The sequence below is a fragment of the Cornus florida genome, unplaced genomic scaffold (genome assembly GCF_030987335.1).
Source record: "Cornus florida cultivar Cherokee Brave unplaced genomic scaffold, ASM3098733v1 CherokeeBrave_3.0.0_Hap2_Chr04, whole genome shotgun sequence".
Taxonomy (NCBI): Eukaryota; Viridiplantae; Streptophyta; class Magnoliopsida; order Cornales; family Cornaceae; genus Cornus; species Cornus florida.
The window spans coordinates 77,963,930-77,979,175 of NW_026775574.1; the positions used below are offsets into that span (position 1 = coordinate 77,963,930).

General features: G+C 34.4%; 1 non-coding gene and 1 pseudogene across 1 annotated transcript; one reads left to right on the top strand and one right to left on the bottom strand.

Annotated features, from left to right (window-relative positions):
- Positions 1-286: 286 nt before the first annotated feature.
- LOC132305658 (small nucleolar RNA R71) lies at positions 287-385 on the top strand (annotated as a pseudogene).
- A 14,160-nt stretch (positions 386-14,545) lies between these two features.
- LOC132305660 (small nucleolar RNA R71) lies at positions 14,546-14,652 on the bottom strand. Its single transcript, XR_009481663.1, has one exon. It is a non-coding gene; the product is annotated as a small nucleolar RNA R71 (small nucleolar RNA).
- Positions 14,653-15,246: the final 594 nt, after the last annotated feature.

Sequence of the window (15,246 nt, forward strand, 5' to 3'; positions counted from 1 at the left end):
GTTGACCAAAAATTGATCAAACCTTTGAGATAAAGACTTCATTTTGGCGACTATCTCATTCGAGTGGTCGACTTGATGTAAGCCAACACTCTTCCTACCTTGAGAATTTCTACCATTCTTGGATGATAATGTTCTATGCAATGAATTTTCGCTCATGCTCTCATAAAAACGCCACATGTCATCCTCATGCCTATCAATGTAAGATCCACCCATGGAAACATCAACCATGCCTTTATGATTGTCCGATAAGCTTTCAAAGAAATATTGAACTAATTGCCATTTGGGCATGTCATGATGTGGACACTTCCTAAGCAATTCATTGAAGCGTTCCCATGCCTCATTGAATGTTTCTCCATCCCCGTGTGAAAACTCTCGAATTGAGGTTCGCATGACATTTGTCTTAGAAACCGGGTAGTACTTCTTCAAGAACGCTTGTTACATTTCTACCCAAGAAGTTATTGAAAAAGGCCCAAGATTGTTAAACCAATATTTTGCCTTGTCTTTTAGGGTGAATGGAAAAAGTTTAAGCCTTAAGACCTCTTCCGGCATGTCCCTGTATTTCACGGTGGAACATACTTCAAGAAACTCATCCAAATGCTTGTAAGGTTCTTCACTTGGAAGTGTATGATAGTTAGGAAGCATTTGAATGGTTTGTGGCTTTATCTCATAGTGATGTGCTCTAAATGGTGGCAATTGAATGCATGTGGGTGCATTATATTCATTAGGCACATAGTGATCTCTCAAAGCGAGGGGATGATTAACAATTGGAGGTGCAACATGGGCACCTTGATTGCCTTGAATGATGGGAGGTGGTGGAGCATAGATTGGCCTTGGTATTCCCAATGGAACTTGGCCTTGTTGTTGTGGTGGATGAATGAATGGCCTTAGCATGCCTAATGGATCTTGTATGTTATCATGATGCTTATTAGGGTGGATGATACCTTGTTGGTCTATGTGACCAATGTCCTCCACATTCTCGTCATTCAAATCCTCCATTGGCAAAATGGATTGACTAGAACTACCTCTTCCCCTAGGGTTTCGAACAATGGATTCAAGATGAAAATTTAAAGGGACAAGAGTTGGATTCAATGAGCTACGACTATGCATGCATAATGCAACACAACAAGCAAAAATGACAAACACTTAACCTTCACAACAAATCAACAATTAACAAACTTCTTCCACATACATTGTTCCCATACTCCCATGCTTGAATAATCATGCAAAGAAAAGTAAATTGCCTCCACATGGGCTCACAATTTATCTAAAAATTGAAAAACAAGCCTCCACGTTGACCGATGATTTAACTAGAGATTGAGTTAGAAAGATCTCACTAAGGTCCTATAGCACTTCAACTCCAAATTTTTCAGCTTAGCTTAGCTTAGCAAATTTTTTATGATTTTAACCTTTTTCCTTGCTTTGCTTAGCTCCTTTGCTTGAATGCTCCTTTGCTCACCTTCTTGCTCAATGCTCCTAGTTAAACAAGAACCAACACAATAAGTAACCAAAATGGAAATGAAAATAAAGGAAAGACACGATCAAAAGAGTACTAATTCCTAATTGATTCCACAAATACGACGTTGCCAATCAATCAATCCCCAGCAATGGCGCCAAAAACTACAGTGGCTTGGAGGGTGTGTGCACATAACAATGCACAACACTTTGAGTTTGGAAATTAGTGTCAAGTGGGCACCATAATTTAAATTTATAAATCGCTTAACACCTATACTATGTAGTATGAGTGAAAAGGGATCGTCCCAAGGGATTGTGAGGGTCGTAAAAGGTTGTGGAATCAAGATTAGGGTTAGTAGGTCGAGTGATCAAAGGATTGGTTGGTGGTTGAATTAGTCTAAGATGCAATTAAATTAAAGTAAACAATAATGAAATAGAGGTAAAATAAGAGAGAAAGATCTTGGGGTTTAGAGATCACCACTAAGCATAACTCTTCTACACCCTTAATGAGTGATTAATGAGGGAAAAGGCATGTATTATAATAATCGTGTGTGTGTGTGGTTGTTTTAACAAGCACGGATGATCATTTAAGCATATATTGTCTAGACAACTCAATGAATAGCACAATGTATCAAATTAAGCCATTAGTTCCTCTTTAAGCTCATAATCCAAACACAACACACAATTAGAGAAATATGTCACTTGCATTCATAAGTATGGAACATCAAACAACAAGTATGGATTGTCCTCCCATTTAACATCTAGCTATAACTATACTACAACTAAGCTAATGACATGAAATAAAACTAATTAAACTAAGGGAGATGCACAATCCATCAAGAAATAAGTATGAACCATCAAATAAACCACAAGGACATTCCATTAAGCACTATGTCTTGACATAGCATTAATACACATAGATATGCATCAACAACACAAGAAATAGAAGCAAACACATGAACATCTATTCTAGCAAACATAGACATACGGATAGAATAAAATGATCAATTGGAAGCATTAAACCATACAAATCATTGAATAAACAAGATATATATATATATATATATATATATATATATATATGTATGTCAAAACAAGTATCACAATATAAATCCCCTTAAGAATACACAAATCAAGATGTAGAAAACATGCTTAGGGCTAACTCTAGCCCCAAAAGGATGTCTAGCCACTCATGGATGGTGTCCTCCAACCCTCAAGGGCTAACTCCATGGTAAAGATTTGTTCCTTGGTTGATGAAGAGTCTCCACTGGTGTCTCTTGCCTCCTCCTCTTCTTTGCTTCCTCACTAAGAGTTCTTTAAGGTATGGTATGATATAATATGATATTCTCTGATGTAAAAAGTAATCCTTATCCTTATATAGGTAGATCAAATGACACCCAAAATGAGTTGGGGTCATACAGCAAATATTCCCCATTGATTGGATAAAGGACAACTTCTTGTGAGCTGGAAATTTAACTTTTTCGTACTGGAGGAAGTTCGATCGATAGAACCTTGGACTTGGATCGATCGAATATGGCTGAGATCTATCGAACTGAAGTTGGATCGATCCTCAATGGCGGCGCTTTTTTGGATAAAAACAAATCTGAGATATTTTGAAGATGTTTTTGGGAAAAGGACAAAAGCAGTTGGTAGGGTGGTACAGCTGGATAAGATCTGGCATCTGGATAAGGACAAGAAGGTTCGATCGATTAAAGAATGATGTTGGATCGATCGAACTTTTGGGAACTCTGAAAATGACATCATGGCTTGGATCTATCTTAAAGTGTTGAGATCGATGAGAGTTTAATCGATCGAACTTGAGGTGAGATCGATCGAAGATGCTGAAATTCCACCTTTGCTTCCTTTTGCTCTACTTTGCTCCTTTCTTTGATTCATCCCAGAATTGCTTCATTTATGCTCTTATTTGGCTGAGTTAGCTTATTTTGGGGATAAGTACCTGAAAATGGAAATAACACGAAATCAATCTAAGAAGGGAAAATAAGATAGATAAATGTCCTAGAATACCTAAGCTTAAGGGGTTTAAATGCGCATTTTTCAGCACTCATCAACCAACTCACGGTAATGAAGGCTTGTCATGCCTTAACTGTTGACCAATATGAATTATATGAATGATGTGCATGGTCTTAGCATTTTTAGCACAAGTGATGAGTTCTTTCAAAGCTTATGCAAGCTTGAACTAACTCACTCTTTAGCAATGACTTCATGTGCAATTATATATGAATGAAGTGCATAGTCTATTGCTAATGGATATATGAGCATATGAATGATGATTTGATATGTATGATCCTATAGAGATGAACTTCAAATGGATTCATAAATACTTTGACATTGAATCCTAAACACTCACCATCCTATCTACCGTTTTTTTCAAGCTTTGTCCATGATCCTTAGGCTTTGAGGTAGTCTTGCTGTCTTCCTTCCTTTGAGTTGCTTTCTTGCTCATTGTAGTCTAAGCTATCTTTGGATGGACTTTGCATTTGGTTCTTTGTAACTTCATGTCTTCTTTATATCCATTGCTTTCCTTGATGTGATCTTGAATAATGGAATACTTGGAATGATTTATATAACTTCATTGAGGTTTTTCTTTAAATGTGAATAATGTATATAATACTCAATGCAAACATTAGTCCTTAAACACCATTAATGGTTTGTTATCAACAAAACCTCTAGATTGTCCTTGGATGAAATCCTTAAGGTCAACAATCTCCCCATTTTTGATGATGACAAAACATTGATGTGTTCATAAGCAAATGGAGTAGCATTTGAAAAATACTCCCCATATCAAAGTACATTCAATGAACATAATGTTATAAAATAGCATGCTTGTACATTCTTCATGAATTTTAGACATTAACATGCATATAAGATCATTTTTCTTTTCAAGAGACTTCTACAAATCTCCCCCTATCAACATGCTTTTATCAAAAGATATGATAACATAATGGTATATAACATGAAGCATTTGATCTAGCAACTAGAGGCATCTTTCCCCTTGATATGAAACAACATAGCATAACATTTTACACATCACATTTTTCTCTCTCTTTGTCATCTCAAAAAGGTGGGAGGCCTAAACAACTTTATTAACCATTTATCATTAAGCATAGTGATGTGATGGCATCAAGAATTGGCAATATATTGGTAATGACTACAATAAGCTTTAGAGTACAACATATAAGCAATTATATCATAGGATACCAATTTCATTGATAGTATGAGTTCAATAGATCATAAAGGTTCATGGCATATACAAAAGTATACATAAAGCATAAACCAATGATGAAATATAAACTCAATTAGGCAAAAGTATACATAATAAACAGTAACAAAAAAAAAAAAATGAAACATGAATTAAAGTGAACCAAAAGGCAAAAACCTTGTAAGGCAAATCTATGAATTTAAATGTGATTCAATCCTAGTATATTTTTCCCATTTGATATTTTCAAAAAGGAGGAAAAAATAATCAAAATCAAGAAAGCTCTTGAGTATGAATATGAGGATTAACAAGTCATTTTGTAGCATGCTTGATAATTTCCAAAATAAGTTAATTAAGCATAACAAGTCATGCAATAACCATTCATAAGAGATTATCAATAATCTCCCCCTATGAGTGTGCTTTCATTTGCATCATATATCATTTAATAAATATATCTCATTAAAAGCAATGATATATAAATTAAGTCTTTTATACCAAAAGATCCTCTTTTACAAGCATATAGTTGAATGATAAAAATTACATGTGGCATGTAAAGCACAAGGCATATGCAAGTAGTGTTTCTATTCTAGTTATATGCAATGGATTTCCAATAATGCAAAAACATATTTTCTTGGACAAGTATGATTAGAAATAATTGGCTACATGAATGTACATGTGGATGAGCTCAATATTTCTCTTTATACATATTTCTTTAAGAGATAAAGTCAAGAGATCTCATGAAGTGTATAGAATGAGGCCTTGATACCAAAACGTATTCTTTAAGAGATATGGTGAGATTGGCTACATGACTTTCCATGTGGGTAAGCTTAATATCTCTTTTAGGCACATTCTTTAAGAATTGATCAAGAAATGTCATATGAAGTTTTAGAGTGCTAAAAAATGGATATATCAAATAAATTAGCACTTGTGATATCTCATTAGTCATTTAGGCTAGAACAAAATGTTCTTTGAATATTATAATCCCTACTAAAGTGTCAAATAGATATATGAAATTTAATTTTCATGACACTTGAAGAGTTTCACCTCTTAGAAGAATTCAAATTTACTCATCATGCTAATTTCAATTCATTTTGCATGCTAGTGGTAATCATCTTTACACAAATCATAAATGTTGATTCAAGAATAATATACAAGTGCAATCAACATATTTTCATTAATGGTTTTAAAAACACATATTTATCAATTATGTTAAAAACCATTATTCATAAGAAAATCACTAAAATCTTTTAAAATGAGCTTTAAGAGCTTGTTTAAAAGTGCATAAGGCAATTGATAATTTTAAACATGTTCAAAATTTTTGCATTTCAAGTCCGGATGATTTTTCTTCAAACGACTTTTTAGATATGAAGTCAATAAGTCATGCATTTGATAAAGAATCATTTTATGCAAAAACACGTAACATTCTTATTGCTTTAATCGAAGTTATATGTACACAAAGATATTCTAGCTTAATTACCAATAATGACCCACAATGCATATAATGATGTAGATTTTAAAGCCCTATAAGTACTGGTGCTGCACACACATCGGTCGACCAAAATGACTCTATCGGTCGGCCTGTTTACATCCCCGAAGCAATTTTGATTTGCATATTTCGGTCTGCCGGATTAAACTTTAGAACTACCGAAATAGTTACTTCGGTCGTCCGAATCAAGTATCGGTTGACCGGTTTATGCAGAAATGCAAAACCAGTAAATATCCTCATTGAAATAAAACTTGACTTTCCAGATTTGATCTAATTATTTTCAAGTTTAAATGATTTCATTTTATGTGCTAGTGATGTCAAGAATGTAAATGAAACATTTAAAATCACAAAGGCATAAAAATAACTTTTTAGATATAGCTACTTTAAAACAAATCCAAATGAAGTAACTTTTGGATTTTCCTTGATGGCATGCAATTTCCAAATACCTTTCACAAATTTAGTCTTAGGAGTCCCTTAACTAAAATCTATGAAACGATTGATAACAAGTTTATGCTAGCATGTCTAAGTCATTTAATCCAAAACAAGCTACTTTAACATAGATATTTTTGCAACAAGTAGTATTCATATCAAGATCACCAACCACATTAATTATGTCATGACTAGATATAGAAATGATAATATAGTCCTTATCACATAGTACAATTAAGTCACATTTAAGCTTATCAACTAAAAGCATATTTGCGATGAAGAAGGGGATATTTACCGAAACAAATAATTCCATTAGCTTTGGCACGGTTTCTCAATGTAGTGCACCTTTCATCCTTTTGATGTTGAGAGGAATTCATGACTTGATTTCTCTTCAAGTGCTTTCGTCATCCATATTTGTATATCCACTTGATCTTGAGTGAAATAGATTTTGAATCAACAAAGCATACTCAAGTGGATGTCTTTGGTACCCCATTCTTTTAGGGTCTTTGTGAGTTAGCACACAATGATAAGGTTCCATTTGGAAACCAATTCAATACAAAGCATAAATGTGGTACTCACCTTAATTAACATGCTTTAAGTTAAATCATCAATTTAAGTGTCTCTAGCATGCTAATTCATTTGTCAATCAAATAAGTAGATATACTTATGATTACATTTAACTCGATGAATCCATATGAAATAAATAATAATTGAGTGGAAAATATAATTTCATATATGAATCACAAAGTGATTCTATGTGGATTATCCATGATGAAATTCAAGAATTGATAAAGAGGAACATGATTCTTCCTAAGTAGGCAAATATGAATAAAGTTCTCATTTTAGAAATCCTTAAGGATTCAACAATTAGAAGGAAGATGCATTTCTTTCCAAATCAAATTTTCATTTTCAAAGAGTGTTAGCTCATTGGAAAGTGGTGTTTCTCTTAAGAGCTACACTTTTCAAATTAATTTTGTCTAATTCTAAGTGTAGTATGCCAAATGCAATTTCAAAATTGTAATGCATGGATAAAATTATTTTAAATCTATAAAGCATGCATTAAAAATAGTTTGCATAAACAATGAGTACTTGTAGAATGAAGATAAGAATTCCATAATCAATAACATATTATCATAGTCTTCATTTCTTTAGTGTAATACATTCAAGGACTCCTCATATGTGATGATCAAACGCTTAAGGATTTATTTTGATTTAGCAACAATTTATTGATCATACATGATTCTAACATGCCAAAAGAGTCAAGCAATGAAAAGTTCATATGAAGTATAACAAGCACCATGCTTTTGTAGTTGTTCCCAATTGTAGTGCTCCTTTGTTTTGAGAGTTAAGAATTTAGAACCATACATCATATGTAGAACAACTATTATCAAGAAGCCATTTCTCCTTGGATGATAAAGATTCCTTCAAGCAACCCTACAAGGTAAACTTAGAAAATCTTCGTTTGGTACCCAAATTTTCTTGGGTCCATAAGTGTTAGGCAATGGCACAAAAGTTCCTTTTGGAACCCAAATCTTCTTGATCCTTTTCTTCTTTTTAAATGGACAATTGAAAATTTTGTATCCTAACCTTCTATAATAATTACATTTAGGATATTGAAAAGAACTTGCGTCAAATGAATCATTTAAGAGCTTTCTCTTTTTCGATAAGTATGCATCTTTATTGCAAGGATCATATCTTATCCCATTTTTGAAAGAGACCTTCTTTGATTTCCAAGCATAGTATTCAAGTTCTCTTTTCCTTTAGTTAACTTTGCTAAGATGTCGTTTTGATCATCAATGACTTCCTTTGAAGAATTGTATTCGAAAGCACAATCAATTGATGGTGACTCTTTAGATAGTACATTATCATTTTCCTTTTTCAAAGACTCATTTTCAGTTTAAATCTTTTTTAATTCTTGCTCAAGATAACGATTTTTCATTTTTAAAGAATCATTTTCCATTTGAACTTTTTCATGTCTTTGAGAGAGATCATGGTTTTCCTTTTTAAGAGAATCACATTTCATAACCATTTTTTTCTAGTACACCATGCAACTCTTTAAACGCAACATGCAACTCATTATGCTAATCAATTAAGTCATTATAGGAAGCATTTAAATCAAAAGAATCATAGTTGGAGTTTACCTCTGATAAGTGCTTAAATGTTGCACATTTCAGCACCAAAGCTAAGGTATTTCAGTCTTTGCATCTATCTTAATTTTATGTTTTAGTCCTAATTTATGTTTATGTGTATTTCAGGGCAATAAAGTTAAAATGAGCTAAGAACGGTCCAATTAAGCCTTTTTGGAGTTAAGCAAAGATTTTCAGAAAATGGCACAAAGCGGTCAATCTCGGGCTTTTGATGATGTTCCCAAAGATGGAGAAGCAAACCAAATAGCCCGGAGCAAAAATGGAGCTGAATAAGGCTTAAAGGAATTTTCCAACTCTGGGGGATCGATCCCCCAGGGTGGGGGATCAATTCCCTAGGACTTGGCAATATTATAGATTTTTTTATTGTTTGGGCTTATTTTGTGAACTATTGGGCTTCAATAGGGTTGTTACTTAAGGCCCAGTGAGGCCCTTTGTTTTTAGGGTTAATATTTATTAGTTTAGTGAATTATTAGGTTTTTTAATTAAGTTTTATATTATTATTATTTTTCTGTATCGTAGTATCGTATTTTCTCTCTGGAAAAACATGCGAAAAAAGAGAAAAAGCAAGAACAGGCTAGGGTTTGGAAGAAAAGTTCAGAGAAGATGAAGCAGATGATGGGGATTGTCCTGTCTTCGACTCCATCAACCATGAGTGGCTGATTCTTCTACTTAGGGTTGGATAAACCCTAAGCATGTCACCTATTCTCTCTCTCTTTTCATACTTTTTGGGGATTAATTTATGTAATTAGTGTATAGTCTTGAATATTATGAATTAAATTCTTCCAATTGATTATCTGTATTAATCTCATATTGTCTTATGTGTGGTTAATTGATAAACAAATTTTACACATGAATTCTTTGTTAATTGATTCTTGTGATGGCTATGCATGGTATTGCTTAGTTGTAATTGTGTTTCAAATTGATGAAAAATGCTTCCATTTGATGGATGGTACTACATGTTTAGGTTAATTTGTTGTCTAATTAGTTTTAAATTCATGTTTAATTAGTTTAATTTAAGTTTAATTAATTTAATTACAATTCAATTATTAGGTAAGTAGACCATCCATACTTATGTTTGAATTCCATACTTTTTGTCACAATTGCATTATCTTCTAGATTAATGTGTGTTAAATTTGTAACTTGGATTGATAAATCATGCTTTGAATGGGTGAATTGCACTACACTTAGTTTAATTGTCATTAGGTAGTTGATTCATGCTTGAAATTGATGGTTTATACTTTTCATTGCACTTGTTAGCCACATATAGATTACATAGTATTATTTCCCCAATTAGTTGAAAGTGAGTGAGTTAGGGAATGTGCTTAGTGGTGAATCCTACACCCTAAGTCTCTTTCCAATCTCTTAAACTCTATTTCTTTATTGCAATCATTTAGTTTAAAATTAGTTTTAATCACAAACAAAACCCTTTTGGCAATCACATAAGCACTAAAGTAGAATTCAATTCTGGAAAACCTATAATTGTTTAGATCTCTTGGGACGATCCCTGCTCACTTCATACTCCATAGTATAAGTGTTTAGTGGTTTTATAAATTTTAAAATATGGTGCCCACTTGACATTATTTCTAAACCTAAAGTGTTGTGCATTATTTTGTGCACACGCTCGGTCGCACCATAGTTTTGGCGCCGTTGCCGGGGATCTAACGGTTTTGAAGAATTGAATTAAACATTAGTTCTTTGTTGATTGTTTACTTTTAAGTCATTTAAATTTTTATTTTCTCATTTGATTTGTCAATTAGGTACTTGAAGCAAAGTGGAGCAAACGCTGGACTTAGAAGCAATTAAAAAAAATTTGAAGTTGCTTAAGGACCATCTGTAAGTTCTCTTTAATTTTAGTACTTTAATTGTATACCAATTTGCATGCTTTGGACAGCCCAAGTGAAGGCTTAAATTGAATTGTTTTATTTTTAAGTCCAAGCATACCTTCTTGTAGAAGGCATCGGCCCGTGTGAAGGCATTTATTTGTTTTAAGTGCATTGATATTATTGAGGAGTTTGGGAACATCGTATGTGGAGGTTGAAATTTTGAAATGTTGGTGTGTTGACTTGTTCTAGTGCATGCATGGTCGTAGATCACTTAATCGTCCTCTTGCTCCTGCAAATCAAAATCTCGAAATTTTTCTTCGGCATTTAAGAAGTAGTACTAGGGATAGTCATCTTAATCTTTCAAATTTTGATCTTCCATCACCTTTAATGGAAGATCCAATTGAAGATCCCATTGTAGATCTTGGTCATGTGGATCATAATGGTGTGCACCACCCACCACAAGTTCATATTGTGGATCCTCAAGGTGTGCATCCACTCTTGGGAATGCCTGTGATACCCCTCGGGTCCGAGACACGGGTTGATCAGGCCCAGGCCCAAATCCGAGGGAATATCAAACAATTAAAGTATTTTAAAGCGAACACAGATGACAAAATTAAACAAAAGTGATGGAATAAAACTGAAAGTAACATTAATTATAAAATCCTCCATGTATAACTGAAAATTTAAAATCCAATCCTCCAAAACTTCAAGGTTACAACTTGGGAATCCACTGATGGACCCCTAACCAAAAGTTCAACTGAAACTGAAAACTGAAAATAGATAATGCTAGAAATATCGAGAGAAGTCCTACGTGTTCAGATGAAAGTGAGACTGTCCTCGACAAGCACGATCAAGCCCTAAGGCTGGAACCGTCCTGTACCTGAAAAGAATAATAAAGGAATGAGTCAGACCCACGAGCAAGTTCTAATCGAACTGCAATCCATACAGTGACCCGATACGCAGATATACCGTAGACACCTCACAATATCTATCTAGTCCATACGTATAAATATATCCACACTAAGGGACATTCACTAGTCTATAATAGGGGTCTCAACCTGAATAGAAGGCAACATGCGAATACGCACTCACAGGTGGGCATGAGTACCTAGACCTAACAGGGTACACCTCAACCTATTATAACCAGCTACGCATCCACTGCATATACGCACCCTAACCAACGAGTCTGAGACTCAAGCTCAACTCGTGGTACCATAAATATATATATAAAGTCCGTCCAAATCCAGGGTATGCAGTTCAACTATTTATTAAACTGTCATACAATAAACCAACTAGTTAGTCATTCAACTTATTCAGTTGATATGACTTAACTACCATCCGTTAATCCAGGAAGTCATCCAACTTGTTTACAGCTGATTTGACTTAGTCACAATTAGGATTCGATATCTTTCAATCCATTCCATTAATCCATTAGGTTAGGTTTATACGTTTTGAGCTAAACCGTCCCTAGTATGTCACCGTCCCATACCGGTACATACAATCCTCCAGATCCATGTAAATTACAACATATATAACAGTTCAATAATTTACAGACCAAAAACCACCATCCAATAGTTGCAGAAGGAATCTTAACAATCTAGCAAATAAAACCCAGTAGTAATCCATGTAATTGCATCGAAGAATAAACTATTCTAACAATTAACATCCAACACATGCATAGTTCAAATTTAATATGTCAGGGACTCTATCATGCATGTGAATAGGTTAAATAATCCTATTATTATCCAATAAATTGCTATAACAATTTCAGAAGATTGTTTAATAATTCGGCAATTTAAATCCAAGCATTAACCATATAGTTGCAGGAAACGATTTAATAACTCAGCAACTAGCCTCCTAAGCATGCATAGATCAAAATTAATAATTAAAAGACCTTATCATGCACTTGAATGCATTCTAACACAAGTTTTATAAACACATTATATTCCATCAAATTGCTGAAATTTAATTCAACAATTAATTCAACTTCCATTTGTTAACAACATAGGAAGTGCCTTAATTTTACCCTGTTTGTCCCAATAATTTAGAAGTAAACTTTAATTAATTTAGAGTCTTAATAACACTCAAACTTCATTCCTTAATCCCTCTGTAAAGTTCCAAATTCATTTCAATCGTCTCCATGCTCCATCAGTGCGCATAATACGTAGAAAATTAAAAAAACTTAAAATAAATCAAAAATAGAAAGGGAGCCTGCTCCAAGATTTGGAGCAGGCTCTATTTCCAGCCTAGAGCCGGCTCTAGGACTCCCTAGAGCCGGCTCTACTTTGTTGTGGGAGCCGGCTCCCACTTCTATGGAGCTGGCTCTCACCTCTTTTGAGAGCCTTCGTCCCCGGTGCGTTGTTCCAGCTCTTGTGCTCCTTCTCCGGCTTATTCCTAACACTCTGTTAGTTTTTAAAACCAGTCTTAGGAGTCTTAATTTAATCTAGAAACATTCCCCAAGATTTTTACAATAATTTTGAAAGCAATTACAGAGTTTAATCAAGCCATTTACTAGCGTTGTTGAAGAACGGCCCGGAAACTAAATTGCAACATCAGTTTTATCCTAACCCCTCTGTTTTTTCTCCAATTTAAATTTGAAGTCTTAATTTACATCTAGTATCTAGTCAGACCAGTTAGACCTTGGTTGATTTCAGTAAGATTCAAAATAAAAATTAGAACAGTAGGACGTTATGCCAAAACAGAGTCAAGAAAACAGACGTGCTATAACTATTTTGTAAATAAATTTTGCACAGATAAAACGATCAAGCAAAACATATTTAAAACATGCATGGTTCAGTTTAAGGCCAATTAATCTCCTAGAGACTGTCTAGGTGCACAGAACACAAGCCAAAGGGAAAGAGGAAGATAAGAACTTGCCTGTACAGTTTTATAAACAGAACCTTGACGCCGTTGTTCTAAGCTTTCCGGCAACCACTGACTACCTTCTAGCCTCCTCTGGTTCTGATCTAATCCACCAAACACCTCCCTTGGTCCTCTCTGTTATTCTCCTTGACAGACCATTACGACGCTCTGTTCTCTCAACTTCTCTCTTTACTGTATACGGGAATATGGTGAATAGGGTTTTAGAAACCCTCGGCAGACGTATACCCATATATTTATAGAGTTATACCAAAACCCTACATTAATTAGAGCCCTAACTAAATCCTAACCGGCCCATAGAACTTAATTAAATCCTGTGTCGGCTAAAGAAACTAAACCCTCAATTTTGAAAAATCGTTAATTAAAATACTTCCTAAATTACTTCCTAAATTAAAACCTTTAATAATCAATTAAATAAATAGAATGCAATTTAAACAAATAAATAGATACCAATTAAATACACGAATAATCAATTAAATAAAATAATTAAACCAAATAATCATGCAAAAATACAATAAAAATAATAAATAAATGCCGAGACTATCCTTTTAAAATTAGGGGTATTACAATGCCACAACCAGTTAATCATGCGGTGCAACAACCTAATCTAGGGATGCCAAAGCCAAATGTTGTTCCCCCAATTGGTGAGCAACAACAACAATATGTTCAAATGGCATACCTTCAACAAGGTCAAATGGCATATCATCAACAAGGTCAAATGCCATATCCTCCTCTCAATCCTCTCAATCCTCCAATGGTCCTTAGGGATCGCTACACTCCAAATCAATATAATGCACCCACTTGCATTCAATTGCCAAATTTCCGTGCTCATCATTATGAGATTAAGGCTTCCACCATTAACATGTGCCCCCTTTTCTATGGGTTGAGCAATGAAGAGCCTTATAAACATTTAGATGAGTTTTTGGAAGTCTGCTCCACCGTGAAAATCACGGATGTTCCGGAAGAAGTCCTAAAAATAAAGCTTTTCCCTTTCACTCTTCGGGATAAAGCTAAATATTGGTTCAATAACTTGCGGCCGAATACAATTACCTCTTGGGCACAATTGCAACAAGAGTTCTTAAAGAAGTATTACCCCGCAAGTCGAACTGATGCCATGAGAACTTCCATTCGTGAATTTAAACAACAAGAAGGAGAACCCCTTCATGAAGCATGGGAACGTTTGAATGACTTGCTACGGAAATGTCCACATCATGACATTCCTAAGTGGCAATTAGTTCAATGCTTCTTTTCAAGTTTATCCGATGCCAATAAGGGCATTGTTGATGCTTCTTGTAGCTGAAGCTACATAGAAAGAAATGAAGATGAAATTTGGCTTCTTTTCGAAAAAATGAGTGAAAACTCAATGCATAGATCTTCATCTTCTAGGGGTAGTCACCTAGCACATATGGGAGGAAAGAAAGCTATAAATCAAATAGACTCTTCCATGGAAATTGCCGCTGAGGTCAAAAATCTTACTCAAAGGTTTGATACATTCCTTTTGAATCAAGGTCCGGCAACTCAATCATATCCTCACCATTCCAATGAAATGTGCATGACTTGTTCTAGTTACACTCACCATACTTCAAATTGCCCTCTTGGACAAATTATACCAAGTGAGTCTCAAGAACAAGCAAATGCAGCTTTCATTCATCAAGGGAACAACCCTTATTCCAATACTTACAATCCGGGGTGGAAAAATCATCCAAACTTTGCATGGAGAAATCAAGGAGACAGTGCAAACCCTCCTCAAACTCAAGGTTACCAAGCAAAGTATGTTCCCCCACATCTCCAAAATCAAAATCAGAATTCTCA